This window comes from Chaetura pelagica, unplaced genomic scaffold, assembly GCF_000747805.2.
Source record: "Chaetura pelagica isolate M959 unplaced genomic scaffold, ChaPel_1.0 scaffold308, whole genome shotgun sequence".
NCBI lineage: Eukaryota > Metazoa > Chordata > Aves > Apodiformes > Apodidae > Chaetura > Chaetura pelagica.
Window position 1 is genome coordinate 1,173,361 of NW_009954442.1, and position 15,013 is coordinate 1,188,373.

Below are 15,013 nucleotides of genomic sequence, written 5' to 3' on the forward strand. Positions count from 1 at the left end.
CCCTATGAGGCTTTTGAGCCAGGAACATGAGAACTGGTGAGTGATGCTGAGCTGTCCACTGCTGCAAGAGGAAGTTCTTCCTGGAGAGCTGTGCCCTTTCCCCCTCCTCACCCCTCCTTTGCTATTGTGTTAAAGCTGAGGATGGAGTTGTTATTCCAGATAGTCCTTGCTCTCCCTCACTACTTCCCTTAACTCTAATGGGTTTTAGCTAGGAATTGCAAATGTTCAAATCTTTTTTTTTCTCCTAGGTATTGAAACTTTGCATTGTGGGGCTGGGGATGTTTATTCAGTTTATAAGCAATCAGATTCATTAAAGATTAAATGCCTTGACTCTGAACTGCAGGCAGGAGTGGTGGGAGGAGATGCAGCTTATTTAACTTGAAGGATGATTGATGTGTATATGTCAATTTCCATTAATATTCTTTAGAAATCACTGACGCAAGTGTGATTTTCCCCCACCCCAACAGAAAATATAAATAGACAACAAAACAATCATATCCCTTTAATTCATGACACTCAGAAGCAGTTAAGCAAACTCTGTTGTTTCAGAGTGTCCTCCACAGGGTGGCAAAAAACAGCATATGATAGTGTTCTTACCACTTTAAGAATGTTAAGATGCTTTAACAGAGCTATCCACTTAGTACTAAAATGTACAAAGCAGAAAAAGCAAAAGTCACCTACAGGTAGACCTAGATAAATTGCTTAAAAATGTACCATTCCTTCATTAGACAGCTGTTCATTGCATGAAAAGAGCTAAATGTATTTCTTGATGTGTAGGTATAAATGCCATGTTTAAAATGAAACAGAGGAGAGCCTGAATGCACAGCGCTGTTATTCAGAAGTAGCTTTTGAGCAGAGAGTTTCAATGGGAAGGTGCTGTTTGGTTGGACACAAATCAGCAAACATATAGCTGAAGTGTGAATAATTCAAGCATGCACGGAGAGCTGTGCTTTCTGAGGAGATGAAACACAAGAATAAAAAAATCTTCAAACATTTGCAACAGCCTTAGAGGACAGTGCGAGCAGCAGGATTTGAAACAGATTTGCAGATGCAGTCTCTTTAGGCAGGGAGAATGCTCATTAAATGCAAGATGCTTCTGTGGCTCATGTGTTTGCGTGGAGGTAGAGGTTTGCAAGACTGACGTATCAGATAAAGTCAGAGTGGTTACCACACCGACGGCGTAGCAGCTGCATAATAAATGATGGAGAGAATCATGTTAGGCATGCCCACCTAACCTAACTTGAATCATGCGAAAGGGGAGCTGCTGGAATTCAAATAGACTTTCTGGTTCCCAGCAGTCGGCAGTAATAGAATGCTTTCAGGAAGATGACAGATGCAGGGGAAAGATGCTGTTTTGCACTATCTTGATTTGTTACGGCAGCCAACTTATTGGCATGATGGAGTGACAAGAAAAGCAGCTGGCATGGAAGGTAGGATTATCAAAGCTATTGCATCATTATGAATGTAATTAGAAACTGACCATGACAAAGCATATGCTAGAGTGAGCTGCTGCCGATGGCAGAGGATTTGTTGCTGAGGTCCTGAAACTCTGAAAACAACATTCGTTGTGCAAAATGGATTTTGCAGTTTTATTTATGCTTGAGTTACCCTTTATTTCCTGCTTGCCTTCAAACTCAGGGAATCGCTTGCTTGAAAGACTGTTGTGCTAGGGTGAGACTGAAGAATAAAGTATTTTCCAAGTCTCTGAAGCCTCAGGTAGACAGAAACAAACAAATGTGAAACGAGACTGGGAAAGGCTCCCTCTGAATCACTAGCAAGCTCTGATTGATGTATTGGCATATTCAGGAATCCCGAGGAAATGAAGATGCATGTACAGAGTGTTTTAGTATAATGAAAAGATATTATTGCAGGTCTCTGCTTTATAGTTAGTTTTCTGATAGGTTTTATTCCCCATCAGTTTTTAGCTCTTGACATTTATTTGGTTGTTCGGTATTATATAAAGAAAATTGTCAATATCTCCTGCAGGGTTTCTCAACAACTCCAGCATCTGTTTCAGCTATTGAACTGTATTCATGTTTTGCCAACTTGATGCCTACCCAGCTGGTCTGTCATTTCTCGCTTGATTACTGCTCTTAATTTCTCTGTATCAGCTTGTTTCAGACAGGATTTTGAAAGCTGTTAATGAGAAATGACAGTATCTGCTAAATTACTGAGAGCTGGAGTATCCTCTTGTTTTTCTAAATATCAGAGAGTATTTTCATGTGCATTGTATTAAATTAATATTCTGTGTTACTGTAGGGTTTTCATATAATCATTGGGTTTAGCTGTGAATACTTTAAACTAGATGAGTCACAAACATAACTTTCAATTGACTATTTTGAGAAAGTTTGAGAAAATTTTAAGGTGCTTGCTTTGGTGTATTTATCATCTTAATATCTGTTCTTCCCTCCTGTCTGCCTTTCCCCTGCCCCCCCAACATATATTTTCTCTCTCTGTCATGGTGAGAAGTCATTAAGTGTGCACTGTACATATTGAAGTATATTTTATCACCACTAGGGTGAAACCGCTGAGTAGCTCCGAACAGGTGACTTGAACAAGTTTAAAACAGATGTCACCTCTATTGGAGTGGGTTGCCCTGGATATAAAAAAGTAAAAGTGGTGTATTCTAAATGTAAGGCAGGATCTCTCTTTCTTTCCTCTTCAGAGGTCCAACAACTATTCAAACACTGCTTGATAGCCCACAGGATAGGATTATGTTAAATTATTTGGATTATTTTGCCTTATAGAATGTTTTCTTTTAATGTTAACTCCCTTCTTCATTATGTATCAATTTTTTTTCAAAGGTGATGATCAAGAAATCTCTTCCCATACTAGATGTTCACTTTTCTGAATTCATTTTAAATTACTTTGCTGGCTGTACTCTATGTAGGCTTGTCAAAAGAGGATCAGGCTATTAAACACTAAATGTTGCTGACTAAAGCTATGACAGTTTTAGAAAGATAGATGTTTCTAGATAGCAGTGAACCAGCCTTTAGAAAGTCTGAAGGTAAAGATCAATAAAACTGTTAGATAGTTTGAGCATTTCCCCATTTCCCCACTTTGATCCCTTCTTAGGGGCATTTTGAATTACTTATTAATCAACAGGACCACTATGGGGTTTGTATAGCCAAAAATAGTTCTGTAGATTTGATAACAATTTTTAAAAAGGAGGGGGGGGGAGGGGGGGAAGAGGTTTTATTCATTTCAGAGAAGATCTACTAAACTTAATCATAATTTATCCTTGTTGATGATGATGAAAACAGAGAGAGAATAACCCATGCAAACAATTTAAGTGCCATTCACCTGTTTTATATTGTATTTATTATATTTATACTCCTGAAGTTGCTAGTTGCTCCTTGCCTCAAGAATGCTGGCTGGCTATCACAGTGCAGTAGCTACTTAAAATGTACTTTTCCTTGTGATACTGGTAGTCGTAACCACTTGCCATCTGTGGCCATCATTCAGCTGACAAGTGATTTTATAGTTTGTTTGTGGTTTATTTATAGCATTTGGTTTAAGCTTTCTGTTTCTTTGGTGAATTAAAACGACGCTAGGTGGAGCTAGTTCTTGATTATAAATACAACTACAGTGATAGAAGCCTGTCTAATGAGTGAACCCTTGCTTATAATGATTTTTTTTATTAATTTTTTTTTTTCTAAATAACAATTTGAAGTGTCAAGCACTGATTTGGAACTTAGCCATGAAATTCTAGATCTGGTGGGGTTAAAGGAAACGATTTTACTATTTTCCTTCAATTTCATTATCTTACAAGCTAGTAATCAAAGGTGAAAAACAGTAAGGAATAAGCGTCTATATTCAGCAAAGAGGGCTAGGAAGCAAAAGAACGGAAATAGAAAAGAGGAGAGAAGCAGCAATAAGAGCCAGCAGATGTTTTCACTGTAGACATGCAGATATCCAATTGTGTATCTGTTTTTAGCCTGACACACACAGATTTTCCTTCATCCTTACATACAAATCCTCTTTCTGTTCTCTCTTCCTGAATTAAATATTGAGCTGACATCTTTCACTTCATTTTTAGATCCGGGACCAATTTTTTCAAATCTCTTCTTGGAAGGGTGATCCAAAAGGTATGCAAGGGCACAGGAAGTTGTTACTCACATGTTTGCCAGCCACAAGTAACAAAAATGTAAAGGGTTATTTATTGATTAAGGTGGAGGCTGGTTGTATGTGCTCCCTCACATGATTCTGATTATTAATCTCAGTCAAGGATAAGAATTCTGCAGTCCTAGACGGTGTGACAATATGAGAAAAATACACTCACTTCCAGGTAGATTTACAGATATGTACCACAGATACCCCCTGCCCATGCAGGGAGGTTGGAACTAGATGATCTTTAAGGTCCTTTCCAACTTACAGCATTCTATGATTCTATGATTAATTCAACAGAGAGAGAAATCAGGATATATGATAATACTTAGGAACATGAACTGAAGAGGAAAAAACAGGAAATAAATAAGAAGTGTGAGATGAGTACAGGGGAAGGGACAGGCAAAAATAGAGATTAAGAATATGAGCAGGAGCAGTCTGGCAGAGCAATGATAATTCCCATCAACATCTGTTGAGTGAAGCGCTTGCAAGTTCAGTCAATGTCTTGTTCTTGCTGCAATTAAAGGGAAATTGGGGTAGGGAAATGCTCAAGTCAGTAAGGAAATCTTGCCGAGGAGGGAAAGGATAGCTGCCTGATTCTTCAGGAGTAACAAAATTTAGAAAGCTGGAGACAGGCTTTTTAGAACATTAGAAACTTGACATTTTAGTACTGAGCTGGACATGTGAGTTAGAATGGTCCTGAAAAGGTGCTAGACAAAACAAGTTGTGCTTGGACCCATTGTTTGTTGGAAGAGTCTTTCAAGAAGGCAGTGCTGCATCATCAAACTGAAGAGACCATTTTGGTTATGAGCTGAGCAGCTGATGCTCAACAACACAAGCATGTGAGGAGATCAGATTTGGTGGAGACAAAGTTTATTATATTTACAAGACTTAATGAGGCTTATTATTTATTTTAATGGATTAACCAGAAAGAAGACCTTTGAAGGAAGTCAGGGTGTCATTAATTCCACATCTGCTTCCTATGTACTTTTATCCAGCAACACTCCAGGACCTCTTGGTTTGAATGAGCACATCCTGTTGTGTTTTGAATGATTCTTCTGACAACAGGAAGATGCATGTAGTGCAGCTGCTCTGGGCTTTCTGATGCTAGTCTGAGGCTGCTTCTCTCTGCTTGTGGTTCCTGCTCCACAAAGTGGAGATTCTGGTTTAGAAATACCTATGGTGTGGGGAATTGAATGACAATCTCAGGCAAGGGTAATGAAAAGCTGAGCCAGGAGAAGAAGGAAATGTACTTCTCCTTCTCTCTGTCCATTTTAAAATCCACTGGAATGAGGAGGAGGGCAGGAGGAGGAAAAATGGCACATCAGGTGAGGAATGGAGGCCCTTCACATACTCCATGAGGCAGACATTTGATGAATGGATGGTAATCACCTTGCAAAAAATGCATGAGGAAAAGTACCTGTGAGAGTAAAGCTTGTCCAAGGATATTACTGAGCACCTGGTTATGTGCGGCCAAAAAGCTTTCCACAAATAAATATTATGTCTAATAAAAATGCAATAATAAATTAAGTCTATAATCAAAGAAGGAAAAATTGTTTTGTCCTTTGAGAGCTGGAGTTCAAACTCTGTGGGTTTTTTATTTATTTTTATTGTGTAGCAGTAATGAAATTGCTAACAATTTTTGAGGGGTAGTATTTAATAATAAATGCTACAGGATATCCTTTATTCCCACCCCAGACAAGAGTTATTTTTTTCACAGAGGATTAAACCACCTATTCCTGAAATATACAAAGTTTTAATGTCCATAGGAAATGCTGAAATTTCTGGAAGCTTCTGGTTGTGGTTGTTGCTAAGCTCCATGTTAACTTCGGCATGATGCTGGAAGGAGTGGATGGCAGGGGAAAGACCCATCTATCTGAACAGTTGCTAGACTTGGGTCAGTAAAGGCATGCAAAGAAAAGTGGGAGAACTTTATGAAGGCTGATATTTTCTGGCTTCCTTTTCTCATTCTGGTGAAATCAGACCAGAAGAATTTGAACTGGAAATAACATGAAAGCCTCAGCTTGCGTCTCCACAGCACATCCTAGCAGATGGATATAGCCCATCTCCTTCCTCTTAAACTACAAGGTATGAGCGGCCTTGCAGCTTTGTGCCATTAGCTCCAAGATGTCCAAGTGATACACTGCACAACTGAGGTTATAATGCAGTTGTTGTGCAGTCCTTGCAGAGCTATCCTGGATGTGACAGACCCAATGATGCAGTCATGAAAGAGAGCAAGCTGAAAGGAGGGAAATCAGGGCTCTACCAGGAAATGGGAGAAACATCAAGTAGTAATAATTCTGTTTGCATCTTTTTTTTTTTTTTTTTCTTCCCTTTCCTGTATGATCTGAGCATCTGTGGATAACAATAAGGATGCAAGGTGCACCTATTTACAAAAATCAGGAAACTGTCTGCACTGCAGTTTCATTAATTCTTGTTATATTTAGAATGGAACTTAATCTTAAAAAAGGAAAATCAGAAGAGTAAAATGAGATTAGGCAACTAGTGTTTTTCATTAGTATCCTTCAATTGTCCTGCTTAGTGTTTTACACTGTTCTTTACAAGGTATTTCATAGAATCACAGGATCATTTCTTTCATTTACATATCCCTAAAGATATTGCACATAGTGCAACTGATACTTTGACTTGCTTTATTATATAGAAACTCAAGACGCTGAAATAGAGGAATTTTTGTTTTTGACCAGTGCTGGCAAAGATTTTTTCTTTTTTCCTTTTTTTAAAATTTACTTCTCCGCTCTCTTTCCTCCCTCCTTCTCTCTCTCACTCCCTCCCATGACTTGTCACAACTGTGAAAAAAGGTAGATGAGAAAAAAGTAAAGCAAAACTTGAACAAAAGTAAGCTACTTGAAAGTTGTGGGTTTTTTTTAATCTATATCTAGTTTGACCCTCTCCTCTTTCTGTGTCCTTCTGATGCTTAGAAATAACGAGCATGTAGAATTTCTTTTATGGGGTCAACTTCTTTTAGCATTCATTCCTTGTCACTTATATTGATCTGTTTCTCTGCAACTTGAAAGCTACACTAAATAAAACCACCTCATGCTGTGATCTCTGGACTTTATTTTTATGAGCAGCCTGTTATTTTTAAATATCCATCATACAGGTTATATATATTATTTTTTTTTTTTGCAATAAAAATGCAAGCAAAGATATCCGGTAAAGGTTATTCATATTTGTGTTTGTTTGTTGGTTGGTTTTTGTTTGTTTGTTTTGGTTTTTTGTTTGTTTTGGTTTTTTTAGGAAAACTATTTATATATTCCCACACCAGCATATAAGCATTCCCATGCTTATATCTAACATCTTTATTTCCTCTTATTACAGAACACCGGTTAAAATGGGAACTCCTCTGTAATTTGATACTAATGGTCCCAAATGGTATTTAGTAAATATTCCCTGGGTACAAAGATCACTCTTTCAAAGGACAAGCTGGAATTTTCACTTATTTTTTTTAAATGAAAGGTTTTTGTCAAAGACCAGACTTTTCACTTTGCAGTCTCAGGCTGCTTTTCATTCACTGTTGGTCCAGTGTTAGATAAGGACTGCAAACACTGAAAAATGCAGTATGTTGTCTGCAGTAATGATTGCAGGCCCCAAATTATGACTGAATCAGGTTTAATACCAAGGTATAAAAGGAAAGGTATTAAATAGCTGCACATACATTGAAAATGTAAAAACTATATTTTCCCAATCCATAATAAATGGAATATTTTAGCATGGATACTTTGGTAAAATATTTTTTTACTACTGAATTATTAAATGACTGAAGATTGAAGTTAAGAATTTTAAGATGTTAATGGTTTAATGTCTTTGATGACTCTCAGACTAACAGTAAATTTACTGACTTCTCATCTGTTAGTGGCCTTGTTATAGACTACTGAAAAACATGAGGGATTTTTTATGAATGAATTTGTACTTAGCAAGACATTTCAAAAACAATGAAATGGATTTTCAGCCCAGCTGATCCTGTGATTACATCTTTGTATGCAGGTGTCTTTTCAGATATTTCTTCAGAAGCCAAGAACAAAAAACATGTCACATGTTGATAAATCCCAGTAACTACTTATATTTCTTTCCAGGTTTTGTTATTTTTCAAAACTTCAGAGATAATGAGGGTTAGGTAAGCAATCGGTTATGATGCAATCTGGAGCAAGATCAAACATCCCAAGACAGTTAGGGTTATGAATCCCAAGGTACTTTAGGGGTAGCTCTCAAGTTAATTTAAGGGTGCAGCTAGGAAGATGAAATTGCCTCCTTTAGAGAAGCTATGCTTTACATTGTTAATTTCTTTTAGAAAGATAAAAATTCTTTAAGTAGTATATACCTCATTGTCTCTCATAATACCTAATCTCCCACTTTTCTTAGTGGTGTTCCTTTTTGAACTATATGGGCCTAAATGTGACTTTATCTACAGCTTTAGTCAAAGTGTTAGTGCAGGTAGTAAAGGTTTTGTAACTCTAGGGAAACTGTATGTTGCTGAAGAGTGTAAGTTAGGATTATTCCTCTGACAACAAGTAAATGCAATTTGCAGGAGTCCTTAGTGAAACTGGTATTTAGTATGGGATTCTGCAGGACCTGGGTGACCTGTTGAATAAACAGCAGCCCAGGCAGCTCTGTTGGGCTACATGTATCCCATAGTTTCCTAAATTGGCCGAAGATTAGGGAGCAGAACACTTACCAATTTATTATTATTTCCTGCAAATATTTTATTACTTATTGTGCAACAACACATGTGGCACTTGACAAAGCATACAGAAGAGTGACTTTTTTGTCCTAAGGAGTGATACATTATTAATGTGAAGGGTCTGCTTTTTAAACCAGACACAGAATCACAGTTGCAAACTTTGGCAAGCTGTGAAGCTGTGTCATACTCTGAGCAGAAATGAGATTGCATTTTGTGGTCTTGCTACTAACACACAACTGGAGGATTCTACACTGAATGGTAATCATATCAGACGGAGACACACCACCCATTGGTGAATCTGAGATGCCATGGAAACACAGAGGTGCCCATATTAGTTGCAGTTTCTGTGTGAGCCAGAGACACATATGTCACTGGGAATCCTTCGCAGCCTGAACTGCAATAGAAAAACTGAAACTGAAAGAGAGAGAGAAAAATACTAAACAGAAAAAAATATGAACTAGCCTATTAGATGTGGGAAAGGCAGAAGTTTCAATTTAGAAGTTCAACTTCCTCTGCTGTAACATATTGGCAATGTTCCTTCATGTAACATATCGGCAACTGCTGGGTCAGAACTTAAATTTTTGTCCTGAGCAAACAGCCAGCTCGGAACAGCTGTATTATAAATCAGGAGAGAAAACCCCCAGGTATTTGGTTTGTGTTGCAGCATAGTTTTCAGGTTTAACACCTTGTCCCAGGATTTGTAAAAATATGGAAAGCACAATAAAACTATTGAGGAGAGGTATATCAGTGCTGAAATTGTGTGTTGTATTTTGTTCTCTGGGATTTTATTTGATCCCAGTTCTCTCAAGTGATTTTAGAGGAAAAAGAAACTAATGTTCATGGTACTGGACAGTTTTGCATTGACGAAACTGAAAAAGCAATTCCTTGTATCCCTAGTGTAGGCACAGGACTCAGAAGTATTAGCCTCACTCATATCAGTGCTCCCCTGGAGATGCAGAGCAAGAACATTGAGGAGAGGTTTTGCGGGTGCTGATGCCTGATCCTGAGTGACTCTTCTGTATTGAGTACAGGTGACAACGTTTGAGGGTGAAGGTGGGAAGGGGCTGCAGGTCTGGCCTCCAGGAGAAGAGTCCCTGGGCTGTCCTCTGCTGGACACAACTGGTTCCAGGATGCTCCAGCGGACCCCCTGCAGGGCATGGTTGAGTCCCTCAGTCACAGGTGGGCACCTCAGGAAAAGCTTATTTAAGAACTAGTAAAGCACTGCCCTACAGTGCATATAAAGAGGAAAAAGTAAGAAACAGATGGGGGAAGATCAAGGTCAGAAAAGAAAAAGCAGAAGGGGTGCTGTGAGCGGCAGAGCATAGATTCCTCTGCAGCCCCTGGAGAACATCATGCTGGAGCAGATAACCACATTGCAGCTCATGGAGGGCTCCATGCCAGAGCAGGTGAATATTTTTTCAAGGAACTGTGGCCTGTGGTGAGGTCACACAGGAGCAGGTATTTCCAGAAAGACTTGAGCCCATGGGAGGACCCACACTGCAGGAGGGATAAAAAAAGTGAGGAGGAAGGAGCATCAGAGAGGAGCTGTTACGGACTAACTGCAACCCCCATTGCCTTGCATCACTTAGGGCCAGGGTGGTGGTAGAGAAACTGGGAGTGAAGGGGACCTTGGAGGAAAAAAGAAGCATGGGTGGCAGGTGTTACTTCAATCTTCTTGTCTTTTTTTCTCACACCATCCAAGTCTACTTTACTTGGCAAAAAAAATTAAGTTTCCCCAAGTTGATTTTGTTTTGCCCATGTTAGTAACTAGTAAGTGATCTCTCTTTATGTCATGTCAACCCTAGAGTTTTTTTATCTTATTTTCTTCCCTGTCTTCTTGAAGAGGGGGAGTGGGAGAGCAGCTGGATGGCCATCTGCCCACTGGCCAAGGTCAGCCTGTCACAGGGAGGTTAGATAGGATTTTTCCAAGTGAGCTTTCCAAGTTATCAGAAGGTACTGACTCAAGGTTTGTAATTTTTAGAGATAACTGATATTAGTACAGATGGGTGTGGACTACAGCTGATACTTAGTAAAAAAAAGAAAGGTTGTAAAATTAAACCTCTCTCTGTTTGAAGTAGTGGGTCACTTCAGGGATACTTATCCTGAACTTGCCATAAAAAGGCAGATGATGAAAATGCATAATGAAAAAGGCATTATTACTAGTTTAAAGCCACTGTAATTGTGTGTGCCTGAACTAAGATCAGGAGAATGATTAATTAATTAATTTGGACAACATTGAAAGTGCTTTGATGTAGCTTAAATTTTTGTACCAGAGAGATATTACATGCATGAGATTTTTTTTTTCACTGCCTGTAGTCCAACCATATGACTGAAACTTGAGTTTAAAAAGTTAAATATTTAGAAGTGAAGGCAATTTGGTGCAAAAATTGGTTATAGCCTGTGGCTGTGCCAGACTGTCCATTCAAAAGCGTTAAAAGAAGGGGGGTGGGGAAGGTATGCCGTAATCACAGAAATTGTAGTTTGTTTCCTTGGGGGGGGGTTAGAGGGGGGAAGAAGCAAGCAGTACTCAAATGGGTGTTCGTGGCATTTAACAATACACTGGTTGTATAGATGTTTTCTGCTGTTTGTAGTGGAGTTTGAAAAAAACAAGAAACTAACAGCGTTTGGGTTATTTAATCATTCTGAGATGATCAGTGAAGAGAAAATGCATTGGACCTTTGGGTTAAGGTTTTAAGAAATGTCTTACTGGGCTGCTAGCAGGTAAAGGAAGAGCAAGCTGTGATTTGAGGGATTTTGAAAGCTGTCTACCACAACAGGTTGTATTCTGTAGGATGTGTTCCTTTTCTACCATTGCTGATGTTCTCCAAGTTTGAAACAATCCACTTGTTCAGTAAAAGATTTATTTTTTTTTTGCTATAAAAGGAAGGTTGTAAGAGTGAATGAGGGTGGGATGAGTCCTGGTCATTAAGTTCAGGATCCACGTTGGAGCACTGAGCTGGAGCTTTGTTTGAATGACATCTCAAGATGAACTTGTTTACACTTTAAAAAAAGATTTATTTTGGGAATAAGAAAAAGGTCAGAAGATATGTGAAGGGAATGTCACCTCGGGACCATTTTATCTTATTCAATACTGATTTCAAACCTGACTTGGAATTGAAAAGCTTTGTTTCCTACTGTTAGCCCTCTGAGCTTCAGATGTTGACTAACAATACCAGTCTCCTAAACTGCTGGATTTCATTGAAAAATGGGAAAAGCCTTGTTTCAGTTGTTGGGATTGTAGGCCTTAAAAGGGAAGCGTAACACATCAGAATGGAAATGTGAAGGGTTTTGGAAATGTGAAGAGCCATGATTCCTTTATTGTGAGCAAGACAGGTTGCGTTATTTATTTTTATTTATTTGTTCATCTTTGAATTGTACAGTAGGCCAGTAGTGGTTTTGGCCTACTTCTCAAATTTGTGAGGTAGATGTTATTCCTGGCTTACTTAAGTGTAAGTTAGGGATCAGGGTTCAGTGGAGACATCCATGGAAATGTAGCTTTTCTTGGATGTCTCTCCTGCCTTCAGTGAAATGGAACAGGGGAGGAGTCAGCAAATGGTTTAAAGAGGACCAGGTGCATGTCTTCATCTGTTACTTCTGGAGGACACTCAAATATTAATTATGGAAGGTTGGCTGTACTTTCTCTCCTTGTAACCAAAGAAATTATATTACCCCACCCCATTACTAGAATAAAATGTTAATCTTTGCTGCAGATGCATTTTCAGATAAGATCTGTGATGTTTCTTTATGCACTCTGGCATGAAGCTTAGCACCTGTAACTCATTTGTCTTGCTGATTATGCTTGCAAATAGACTGAAATAGTCCAATTCCTTGTAGTAAGTAATGAGTTCCATTTCTCAAGAACAACACAAGAGATAGGCAGTGAGTTATTATAGAACTTGAAAATCTGGTAAAGGAAAGCTCATCTATATATGAAATGGGATTAATTACATTAATCATGTTCTTCTTTTAGTGTCGTTTCCCAAATTCTGGCTTGTTCATTCAGGTTTTTTTATAGTTCATTACTTATCAGCTTGCAATATTGAACACTTTCATTGTTAATATTAGAACGACTGCTATTTAAAAAATAAAGTAGGGCTTTAAACACCAATTTAAGCTAGAAGAGGTCTGATGTAGTGAGGGATTCCTTTTCTATGTAGGAGCAGTAAAGGGTGGGCTAAGACACATCTAAAACTAAACTGGTTTACTTTTTTTTTTTTTTATCATGGTTTGAAGAATGTTGAGTCCCTTAGGAGTACAGAGGGAGAGAAAAGTTACATGTGGAACAGTTATTTGGGTCTAAAGAACACATCAAAGGTGTCCATTTTTCTGTGTGTTTAGAAAGTGGCTGTCTCTCTGCATTTCTGATGATTCTCAGCATGGTGCTGTCATGGTGTATGTGTTCAGCTGAGAATAAGAAAATGAAGATTCAAGCCCCCAGAGAATTGCTCCCTTGTAATCCTATTTACAGCCATTTAAGATCAAGTCTGAAGTTTAAAATTAAAGTAAATGTTGTTAACCCTGGCAAGTAAACAGCATAAGAGTGATTGAGCTTTTCCCCTCAGGAGAGTGGATATGGAGAAGAAAACATGGAATAAAATAATTAAAGGAATGTTTCCTTGTTACATACTCGAGTATTTTATTCTGTGTTTCTGAACACTGAGCATTACATGTCAAGTGGAACAGTCCTTAGAATTTAGATTTTATACTGTTGGGAAATGCTGCATAATTAAGGAGGTGAACTGAGAATGAGTATTGACAGAAAACCGTTCCCTGACAGTGAGATGCTGCACCGCTCTGAAACCCATGCATGTGATTGTTGATAATGTTAGAAGTAACCACATGAAGCAACCTTTAATTTCGTGCTTAGAGCCTGAATGTCACAAGATATATAATTTGGAATTTGTTGCTCTCTGTTCAGGTCTGTTTGGGAGCTTAAAAGAGATTCAGTTTTACAGAGAAAGAGCCCCTGAGCCCATCCCACATTTCATCCCAAGCTGTATCCTCTCAAATGGTAGAAGCAGTAAGTTCCCTTTACATTGTCTAACTTGGAAGATTTCTAGAAATTGGTGGTGGTCCCTGTAAACTACTGGTAAAGTATGATAGGGCAAGTAAGTTTCTGTCCTTTATCAGTTCTTCTAAAATATAGGAATAAGAATATGTCCAAGAAAATTGAGAAGCATTTCCTTAAGAAAGAGAATGATTCTTAGGCTGCATGGTTTGCCTTTGGAACTTGTTGCCATTAGATGTAAAGTAAGACAGGAGTCACAACTGCAGAATTTCAGAGAGTGCATTTAGGTCCAAGTTTGATTTTTCATTGACCAAACCAGTTTGTTCAATATTTATTTGACTTTTCTCATCCCTTTGCCATCATCCAAATAGTTCATCTTTGTTCAGTGTTACAACAGCTAGTTTATTTAAAATCAGGCAACAAGCTGAAAATCTGGAACACTTTCTTTTTAGGACTTGTCTAACACAGGTCATTTAAGATCTCATGGTCTTTGTAAAATGTTTATATTTTACAGTTTTGTTTTGTTTTTTTAATGTATTTTTAAATTTATTTTTGTTAATGCTTAACATTTTTGAAGTGAAGAGGTGTTTCTTAGTTCTTGTCTTTTATATTGTATTTTTCCCCTTTTACCTTTCAATATTTGCTACATCTTCCTTGTACTTTCACTCATTTTTTATTTGCTTTCTCTGCTGTATTTTATGTTGCCTGTAGGTAATACTCAAGATTGAACGTGTTAGTAGTTAATACTTACATTAAATTTCAGGCATATCATTCTCCAGAGATGTAAAATAAAGTGTTTGGCTGTTGAATCTCTCAGATAAAAGCTAAGGTGACATACCTATTTCATGCATCACGTCAACCTGTTTCGCATGCCACTTTCATCCTGCCTGAAGTTGCGCAAGATTAGATTGAAGCCATGCAAAACAAACAAACAGGACAGGTATGTTGCTGCCACTTTGAACTGTGTGTATCACATTGACTCTTCTGTCTGATATGCTTAAACTGGAAAATAACCAGTGGATGTGAAATGCACTCACCCAGAAAGTCTTTATTGCCTCCCAGCCATACTGAATAGCTGTGGCAGCATTTACTGTTATGTAGCATTGACCAGCCTCCACAGCCTACCCTCTCTGTTACTAATATAATAGTTGAAAATTAGTCATTCCTTAGGTCTTGGACTTACTTCTGATTTGTGTCTT